Source organism: Gossypium hirsutum, chromosome A08 (genome assembly GCF_007990345.1).
Source record: "Gossypium hirsutum isolate 1008001.06 chromosome A08, Gossypium_hirsutum_v2.1, whole genome shotgun sequence".
NCBI classification, from domain to species: domain Eukaryota; kingdom Viridiplantae; phylum Streptophyta; class Magnoliopsida; order Malvales; family Malvaceae; genus Gossypium; species Gossypium hirsutum.
This window is the reverse complement of record NC_053431.1, coordinates 103,536,261-103,546,809: the sequence shown is the minus strand read 5'-3', so window position 1 is coordinate 103,546,809 and position 10,549 is coordinate 103,536,261. Positions and strand designations below refer to the sequence as shown.

The 10,549-nt window shown below is 34.1% G+C and overlaps 2 non-coding genes across 2 annotated transcripts; both read left to right on the top strand.

Annotated features, from left to right (window-relative positions):
• Nucleotides 1-770: 770 nt before the first annotated feature.
• LOC121205131 (small nucleolar RNA R71) lies at nt 771-877 on the top strand. The gene has a single exon (XR_005900215.1). It is a non-coding gene; the product is annotated as a small nucleolar RNA R71 (small nucleolar RNA).
• A 5,845-nt stretch (nt 878-6,722) lies between these two features.
• LOC121205352 (small nucleolar RNA R71) lies at nt 6,723-6,827 on the top strand. The gene has a single exon (XR_005900433.1). It is a non-coding gene; the product is annotated as a small nucleolar RNA R71 (small nucleolar RNA).
• Nucleotides 6,828-10,549: the final 3,722 nt, after the last annotated feature.

Below are 10,549 nucleotides of genomic sequence, written 5' to 3'. Positions count from 1 at the left end.
CCTTGCACTGCTCATTCGCTTCTGATCTTGAATTCTCGATATCACTTGGGAATGCTCCCTGTAGTCTCAAATTTAGAGCATTTGCTATTTACCTTACCTGATTCTCAAGAGCTCGGAGAGATGCAGCCTAACTCTGAATTACAACATCATTCTTGGCCATATACTTCTTCAACAAGGATTCAATAGATGATGATGAAATTGATGCCTATCCTTGCTAGACATTTTGCCTCAGCATAGGTTGAGTACAAACAGGCAGTGCATTGATGGCATTCTATCTTGTCGTATTGTTAAAACTCTCCGAACCTTGATTATTCCAACTAAATTTTGGATGTTGCTTCCACCCAAGATTATACGTGTTGGCATAGGGGTTATTATTTCGGTTAAAATTACCCATGTAGCACACGGATGCTGGATTTGATGGGCATTCAACAAACACATGATCTTCACCACAATAAACACTCAATAGTTCGACTGATTTTATGTCCTGACTTGTAGTAAGCCTTTTCATTGTTTTAATCATATTAGCCAAAGAAGATACCTGGGCTGTCAACGAAGTGATCACGTCTAGCTCCATAGTACCAACAGCTCTCTTGCCTGTCCCAACTATTATGGTAGGATATTGATAATTCTTGTTGACAATCTTTTCCAAAATCTCATATGCTTCATTATAAGATTTATCCAACAAAGTACCATTGACAGAAGCATCAGCTACCATTCTCGTATGTGCATTTAAACCATTATAAAATATCTCTATCTGAGTCTAGTGTTGAAATCCATGCTTTAGACATTTTCAAATTAAGTCTTCAAATCATTCCCAAGCTTCATATAGTGTTTCATGCTCCAATTGCTGAAAAGATGTGATGTCATTTCTTAGCTTGGTATTCATATTTAGGGGATTATACCGTAGCAAAAACCTTTGAAAAAGATCATTCCATGATGCCACTATTCCCAACGGTAAAGCATTCAACCATGCTTTTGCACGATCTCTTAAAGAATATGGAAACAATTTAAGTTGTAGAGCATCTTCAGGAACACCTTGTTGCCTAAATGAGTCACAAACCTTTAGAAAAAGTCTTAAATGCAGTCTTGGATCTTCAGTGGGCATTCCACCAAACTGTCTTACTTTTTGCAACATCTGAAACATTACCAGTTTCAACTCAAATTGTTGAGTCTGTATTTGTGGTATGACTATCCCTGGATTCATGTTATACAAAATTGGCACAACATGCTCTCAGATTGGTTTATCCCAACCCTATGAGATTTAATTCTTGGGTTGGAGATTTGAAATTCAAGTTCAAAATCCACCAAACACAACCCTTCCACACGTAATTAAAAGTATCTAGCATGTAAACACAATCCAAGCTCTTAATACAAATGATAATAATGCTAATAAAATGTCCAAAAATGCCACTAAATGTACCCAAGTACAAGAAATTAGCTAGGTCTAAATGAATGAAATATAACTCTTTTCAAGAGTTATCACACCCCCAAACTTGAGTTATTGCTTGTCCTGAAGCAAAATATGCATCAATGCATGTACCTATCTTGTACTGTCAATCTCTTCGGAGATCAATATATACATCAGTTCTTAGCAACCTTCTCTCTTTAAAACAATACCCGTTCGAGTTTCAAAGGTTTGATTTAACAAAAGTACTACAAAAAATTAGTCCCTAAAAACAAGATTTTCTAAGTTCCATGTATGTTCTGGCCATAGCTAATATCTCCTAGCTTACTCAGTTTATTTGTTACCTAAAATCAAGTCACTCATGCTCTAATCATACTTGTACAAACCATTTACATTTGTGTGCTTCTTTTTTTTTTAAAAATCATATAATATTAGTATAATTGGGGCTTTAGAATGTCATAAAATTCTTTGACTTGATAATCAGAATAGAGCATACATCGAATTACCTAGTACTTAATCATGTCACAATTTATACAGAAATCACTATTGAAGCTAAGGTTTTTGACTTAGAAGATGGGTAATTTGTAATTGTTTTCCTCGCATAGGTATCGTTTCCCATGTATGACCTTAGGCTTTTCTAGACTTTTGGTTCTGTAAAGATGCATAAAATTCCTGAAGTATAGAGACCACGACAGAGTCTTTTGGAATCGTACAAAAATGTTCCCATATATGATATCTAACTGAAGGCCATATTTCCTGACAGAGAGCCATTAATGGTTCAAATCCCCTTTCTTGAATAAATGTTTTTCCCTTCAGTTCTACAAAATATTTTTCAACATTCGGGTCCGAGAAATTAGAGGGATTCAGAATCGTCGATGATTCTAGTTCATTAGTTCTTCTAACCTTTCTTGGAAGCATATTCAATTCTATTTTATACTACAAATGTACCAACATCTGACATGTCAATACTGCAACTAAAGATATAGGTTTAAGGCAGTGTCCGCAAGTATACGGGTCAGATTGTAATATAGTTTGTTTACAACGAAACACTTGGTAAGTATTCTGAATATCTTACCTAAGGGATTGCAGTTTGGGGAAAAATGTTATCAAGTCAATTACGAGAAATACTTACTAATCTACTTAAGTAAATATGATATGCGAATTGTGCAAGTATACACGTCGAATCAAGTAATAAAGTGATAAGTGAGATAGTCTCCACAAGGATCAGATTAGGTATAGAAATGGTCAAGTTATGATAACGATTAATGTTATGGAAAAACCAAGTTAATTAAGCAGTGATAAATTAAAATAATAAGGATAACTACAAAATGTATATTGAGTAATATTGAAAAATGTTAAGGCAAAGAAAGAGTAAAAATGCAACGGAAATTATGAGAATAATTACATGAATAAACTGCGAGCGAATAAATAAATAACTAAGAATATGCCGTTACTTTCAATAATGCCTCAGCAAAATTGTACTTAACCTACTACTTTGAAGAGACCTAAAGTGACCTAGCTTGTGTCTATAAGCCTTAGCACGACACCCTGAACTGTTTTGTCTTCATTCTATACAAACGCTACTCTATGTCTAGAGTCTGCTCAAGGTATTCAATCAAATATCCATTTGTATCATTCAATCTCAGTCCAACTAATCCAACGTTTTCAGAATTAGATTCAGTTTATGCGCATACTACACTTTCATCTATGTTTAAAGAATGTATGCATATAGTTAGGAAATAAATGCAATTGAATGAAACAGTAAATTAAATCAAATATATGCTTCAACCATTAAAGAAAATAAAAGTTTCATCATGTAATCCCAATCCTATGAGATTTAATTCATGGGTTGGTGATTGAAATTCAAGTTCAAAATAACATCCAACATTGTTTCGATCAAATCAATTTACGGGAGAGCAAAATAAGAAATAATGGAAGAACTTAGGAAGATGGCTATTGCCAAACCAATCTGTAATCCGGTAGTAGTGTCCTGTGCTGGCTAAGAGGGACTACCTTCTGCTTCCTCTTTTCTTCTCTACACAACCTCTACCCTCGATTGTTGCCTCCAAATCTCCATACTTAGGGATTCTTCATTTGGCTTTTTATAAGCATTTCTTTCTAGGGTAACTCCAACAGCCCATGATATCTTCTCTTCTGTTTTTAGGCAAATTTTTCTGGTACAAGCAGAGTTGGGCTGAGACTGGTATGCAGTAAATGTTGACTCAGTCATCTTTTTGAAATTGTTATGGCATATTAGGTAACAAACTGTCCAACCTTATGCCTCGACAAACCTTCACTCCTTTATTTCTTTCTCCACATCCTGCACCTACTAAACTGCCAAACAAAACCCGTCTACATTATATTAAAAGTATCTAGCATGTAAACACAATTTAAGCTCCTAATGCAAATGATAAAAATACTAATAAAACTTCCTAAAATGCCACTAAATGTACCCAAGTACAAACAATTAACTAAGTCTAAAGGAATGAAATATAACTCTTTTCAAAAGCTATTAATCTTCTTTTATGTTAGCAGCTACATCTACTGTTATGTCCGATTCTATGTTAATTGGATTGGGGACACCTTCGAGTATGTTTAGTTCATCAATACAGTCCCTAATTCCAAACTCATCACTGATTTCCATCATCTAAGTCCAGACCCTTGTTGGTAATAAAATGGCCATCTTGTTTTGAGTTGAGAACATCATGTACGACCTCTTCCTGTAGAGGTAATGCCTCTTATATCTTCAAAGAATTGCCATCATTTGTGTCATCTTATCTAACATTCTTGATAAAATATTGCATGTTTCGTTCTTAGCTTGGTAGATATGGTCACACTCGGATGGATGTTTATTCATCTCATGTATGGGTTCCTTCAGATACTTGCTTTTGTCTTTGTGGTCATAGCTCTTATACGCATCTTAAGGTAACTCTTCCAGATGTTCAGTCATATTGTATTCATTGTTATCACTCTACTTGTTTGTCGAAGCTTTGTTCAACCAAATTATCCTTCAACATTGTGTCGTTCATCATACCAAAAGGACAACTCATTTGAATCAAATCCACTATTGTCGTCATCAAATTTATTCATGTGTGTGTCTATGTTCTGGGCTAAAGGTTTGTCGAACTTAATTGTTCCACATGAAAATATCTTTGGTGGATTAAAAAGAGATTTTATTAGGTATTCAAGCATATCAATTTTTTATCATCTAACTCATACAGAGGTTCATATGAATACCTTTCTTTCCCATATTTGCTATACAAACTCGATTGATATATCTAATCTCTATCTAACCAACTTGAATCCACGTTATCATATAAATTATCCCATGTCTCTCATTGATACTAACTATAATCATTATTTATTGCACTCGTGATTAAATTTGCTTAATAAAATAGAAATAATAAAATAATAAAAATTATGAAAAACAAAAATTAAGTTGAAGAAATAAATTAATAAAATTAGCATACTATCTAACTTGTTCACCTTTTAACTAATTTTATTTACAAGTAATCGATTCAATAAAAATTATCACCGTCGCAATCCTTGGCAATAGTGCCAACAACTTGACCACCTCCGAACGTATCAATGTCCAGCTGTGAATATTGCAATTAAATATATAGATTTGAGGCAGTGTTCGCAAGTATACGGGTCAGGTTGTAATATAGTTTGTTTACAATAAAACACTTTGTAAGTATCCCGACGTTTAGGTTTAGTTAAATTTATTTAGTTTTTTTCTTATTATTATCATCATGCTTCTTAGTTAACACTTTGCATGATGATAATGATAAGAAAAAAACTAAATAAATTTAACTAAACCTAAATCTACTCCTAGGTTCCTGTATCGGCTTTTCCCATTCCTTGTTTTGACTATGCAAGCCTAGATCCAACTTTTTTACCTAATTAATTATTAATGTAGAGTTCTAATTAATCTACTAGCCGATATCGTAGTTAGATCTTTTGATCTTCCACTAGAATAATGAGTAAGCAAGAACTACTTATCTTCCAACCTCACAGTCTAGACTGGTTCGGGATTAAAGTGTTCACGGATAGGCTATACCAATCTTGGGGTTAGTTCCCACCGAAATGACTTCCTAGGGTTGTCAAGCTTAGGGTTTAAGTCCTTCCTCTCCCAAACAACTGATCCACTAAGAAACTCTATTATCCAATCAACTAATTAAGTTAAAGCAATGGAAACATGCAAAATATGTAAAAAACACAAATGGATTCATCAAACAATGTTGAAGAAAGAAATATAAAGAAAATAATAAGAAAAGGAGATGGTCATGGATTTATTGATGAAAGCATGGTTTCAGAACAATCTCCTATTGCGGAAGTCTCACTTTGGAATATGATCTTCCAAGCACATGAACATAAAATAACCAAAGTAAAAACTAAGAATGAAAGAAAAACTTAAGAATAAAACCTTCAAAATTGTGTCTTTAAATTGATTACAATGGACTTTATATAGGCTAAACTTGGAGTACTAAAGTTCTTAAATTATCCTTGAAGTTCTTAAAGTTTGACTGGGACAAATATACCAGATTTTGCCCAAACAAAGCGTGATTACTTACACATGCTCCTTCATTTCCTTTCAAGCATTATTTTTAGTGTTGCTTGGAATATCGATGTCAATTTTCCTTTTAATATCTCCCATCATACTCATCAATTGGCTCATCTGAACCTTCAGATTTGTCAATGTTTTTGCTGAATTGGTGCACTCAAATTGCACCTGCTTTACGTCTGTCTTCATTGACTGTATCTCCCCTTTGATTCGATCCAAACGCTGACCGCATACAGTATGGTCATTTAGGTTGGCCCTTTCCTAAGGTTTCTATAAATAAGAAGGTTGATAGTTAGTATTTTTAACCTGATTCAAAGTATTATCTCCTCCTTGATTTCCTCCCCTTCTTAGATTTAGGTGATCTCTCCATTCGAGATATAAGTATTTGAATATGGGTTTCCACCCCTATTTCCTATTAATTCACATCCTCAGTAGTATTATAGATGTAGTGGAAAAGTGGTTTGTCCCCTTTATATATAGATGGTGCAGTATTCTAAGATTCTATACGGTTGATTCTATCTACTAATTGTTGATATTTGTCATATCATAGACAACCTGTACCGTAGATGTCTCTGGCCATATGTTTCTCGTTTAATTGGCCATCGGTAGGAGTTCATCACCATATTTTCTATTAATTCATATCCATCCTCGTACGTTTTGTTCATTAAAGCGCCTCCTACAGCTCAATTTAATCCTGACCTTGAGTGCACATCCAACCCATTGTAGAAAATTTATAGTCATAACCACTCAAGCAAATTGTGGTGTGGGCATTTTTGAATTAGTATCTTAAAATGCTTTTATGCTTCATGAAAGCTTCCCCCTCTAATTGTTTGAACATATAAATTTCTCTTCTTAGCTGGACCGTCCTATTGATAGGGAAGAACTTTTGTAGAAACTTTCCTGCAAGTTCATCCCATGTCGTTATAGATCCTGGTGCCTACGAATCTAACCAAAAGAAGGCGTTATCAATTAATGAAAAGGGGAACAATCAAAGATGAATTGAATCATCAGTTACCAGATTATATTTGAAGGTATCACAAAGCTGGAGGAACTATTTTAGATGTTTACTCGGATCTTCTGTCATCGTTCCTCAAAACTGCAAATTATTCTACATTATGTAGATCATGGTTGGCTTGATCTTGAAGTTATTGGTTGTGACAGTTGGCTTTGTTATACTCCCTTGAACCATATCCATATTTGGTAGTGCATATTTCTTTAGAGTCCTTTCGTTACGCGTAATTAGATTGTTTGCGGGTAGTTGTGGTGGTAGTGGTGGGTCTTCTAGGTTGTTATTACTAGCTTCGTCGAAAAGTGGATTCTTGCGTAGTGGTAAATTACCTCCAGCAGGTGGTTGGTTCTACATTGGCTATTGCTATTGTTGCTGTTGTTGTCGATGATTTCTTCAGATTATTCTTTCTGGATCTGTGACTAGCTCTATAGGTGTTCCCCTTATACGAGTTATACACTAAACCCAAAGAGAAAATATTAGTAGAAAATAAGAAAATAAAATCGTAGCTCTAATATAAAATTTCCCTAATTGCTCTATTAAAATGCAAAAAATTAAAATTAATATAGTGACATTGCCTCCCCGGCAATGGTGCCAACAACTTGACCACCTCCGGACGTACCAACATCCAGGGTAGAAATCCTGCACAAATAGATGAAACGAAGGTATGTAATATAATTACAACGGAGTAGATGAATACTCCGAGGATTGTACCTAAGGGAGGCGAGCATCAAATTGATCCTAACCTAAGCATAAGTAGATCTAATTAGTAGTGTAAATGGATTATATTACGATGAAATAAAAAGAAAGGTTTTCGGGATCTATTGTAACACCCCTAATCCGTATCCGTCACCGGACTAGGGTTAAAAGGCATTACACTGGACTAGGGTTAAAAGGCATTACTGGATATATCAGAACATCTCACAAACATTTCATAATCATTACAACATTAAAGTCACACATCATTACAGAGTCCCTTACGTAGGTCAACGAGACCTTAAACATGCTTTAGAAAGGGGTCAAGACTAAACCGAATACATACAAAATTTTTCAAAGTTATAAAGGTCACACGCCCGTGTGAGCAGGCCGTGTGCCCCACACGACATTAAACATGCCTGTGTGTCTAGGCCGTGCCAAAAATAAGACATACATACTGACTTGTCCACACGACCACAAGACATGCCCGTGTACCAGGTTGTGTGAAAATTAGGGAGGCTACTGACTTGGGTCACACGGCCAGTCACACGCCCTGTGTCTAGCCCGTGTTCGAAACTGATTTTGCCACACGACCTAGCACACACCTCTGTATGCAATCGTGTGGTCTACCCAGGTTCATTTCGAAATGGCCATTGAGAAACACGGCTGAGACACATGCCCGTCCTTGCCGTGTGAGCAAAAATAGGCCATTTATAAGGCCAACATGCCACCCATTTTTGGGTCGTCCCTACAAGCATCAAACCACAACATTTCATTCCAAATTTTCAACCAATTTCAACCACAATATATACATCAATCATGCCATAATATAATCAACCAATTTCATGCTATTAATGTCATATCCAAAACATAAGATTTATTATCTTAATACAATCTCATATCAACCTTACCAAATTTCTCAAATAAACATATACCAAAACTTACCAAATTGACCAATTCACTTGGCCATTCATGAACATATCATATACCAAAATTCATTCATAATCACATCCATAACCAAGCCATATCACATGGCTAGATATATATACATTACAAAACATATTCAAATACTTCTAGCCTATACATGCTATAATTTCATATATACACTTTCAAAAGGTACCAAAATAGAGTTCGATAGTGTGGTGATGATCCTCGACGATCCCTGAGCTCTCGATAGCTACGATATCTATAAAAAAAATTGAAAACACACACAAAGTAAGCTTTCAAAAGCTTAGTAAGCCTTATTCAAATAAACTTATCACAAATCACAACTATAAACAAATCATTTGTATGAATCATAGAATAATTCAATGTCATGTTCATATTTCTCATTTATCTTAAATACTCATAATTATTTGCTCATATGTACATCACATTTCCATATAATACAAACATATTTCATATGTTCACACATATATACATATGCTTACCTTTCATTCTTAATCTTAATATACATTTCAAACATACCTGAATCGGATACATGTTCACATAGTCATTCATTTTCTTGGAATGCCCATTGAACCATTCAGAATCAATAAGGATACGTGGATAGCTTGGAAAGCATGTACAATACCAACGTCTCAAGCATGGTCTTACATGTAATCAAATATTGACCTTACTGTCCCAGATAGGGTCTTACACGAAATTAAATACGATACCGATGTCCCAGACATGGTCTTTCACATAAATCATAAGTCGATGCCAACATCCTAGATGTGGTTTTACACGAAAACACATATCAGATCCTATGTCATGACATATATATCCTAACTATTCCTATGGTTTGTACGGAGGTTTTTGGACGTCGAAACACTATCGATGCTTTCACAATTTCACATTTTCATCTTCCAAGAAATTTGTTTCATTTCAATAGCATATAAGCATAAATAAATTGATTCAAACATATTTATTTGTATATCGACTTACCTCGTACGGATTCGAACAAACAGAATCGACTACTCGATGACTTTCGACTTTCCCCGATCTAATTCTGTTTTCTTTGGTTCTTGAGCTAAACATATTCAAATTTAACTCTTTTATTCACCAAATCATTTAATTTAATCCATATATACATATTTAGGGTATTTTAAAAATTAGCCCTCACATTTTCACCTTTTGACATTTTAGTCCCTAATTCATAAAATCACAAAATACACAAAATTTCCTTTTACACATGCTTAGCCGAATTTTTATAAAGTTCATACAAGTCCATATACTTCATTTATTTCACATTTTAGTCCCTAAAAATCTCAATTTTATAATTTAGCCCAAATTACTCAAATTCATCAAAATTTCAAAGACAAAACAAGTTAACCCAATACATATCTTTCATTTACTATCATCAAAATTCATAAAACTCATACTTTCATCAATGGCTCAACTCAAAATCATCAACAATTTTAGAAATTGAGACATGGGCTTGATAGATTACTAAGCAACGGTCACAAAAACGTAGAAATTATTAAAAATCGAACAAAATACATACCTAATTCAAAGTGAACAATGGCTGAACCCTGTCTTGCTTATTCTTTTTATTTTCTTTCAATTTTCAGCAATAGATGATGAATATGGTCTAGTTTCATGTTTGTTTAATTTTTATTAACTTATAATTTTAATTTACAAAATTAACCTTGTTTGAAACATTATAAAATCACATGTATAAAGGCCATTAATGTCCATTCAAACTTCCAATGGTCAAAATAACAACATAAGGACCTTTCATTTAGAGAGACATAGTAAATAGGCACTTTAACAATTAGCAAGCCACTTTTACATTTTATGTGATTAGTTCCTTTTATCAAATTAAGCACACAATTGATAAAATTAACATACAAAACTTTCACACATGCTTAAACACATACTGTAAACATAGAAAATA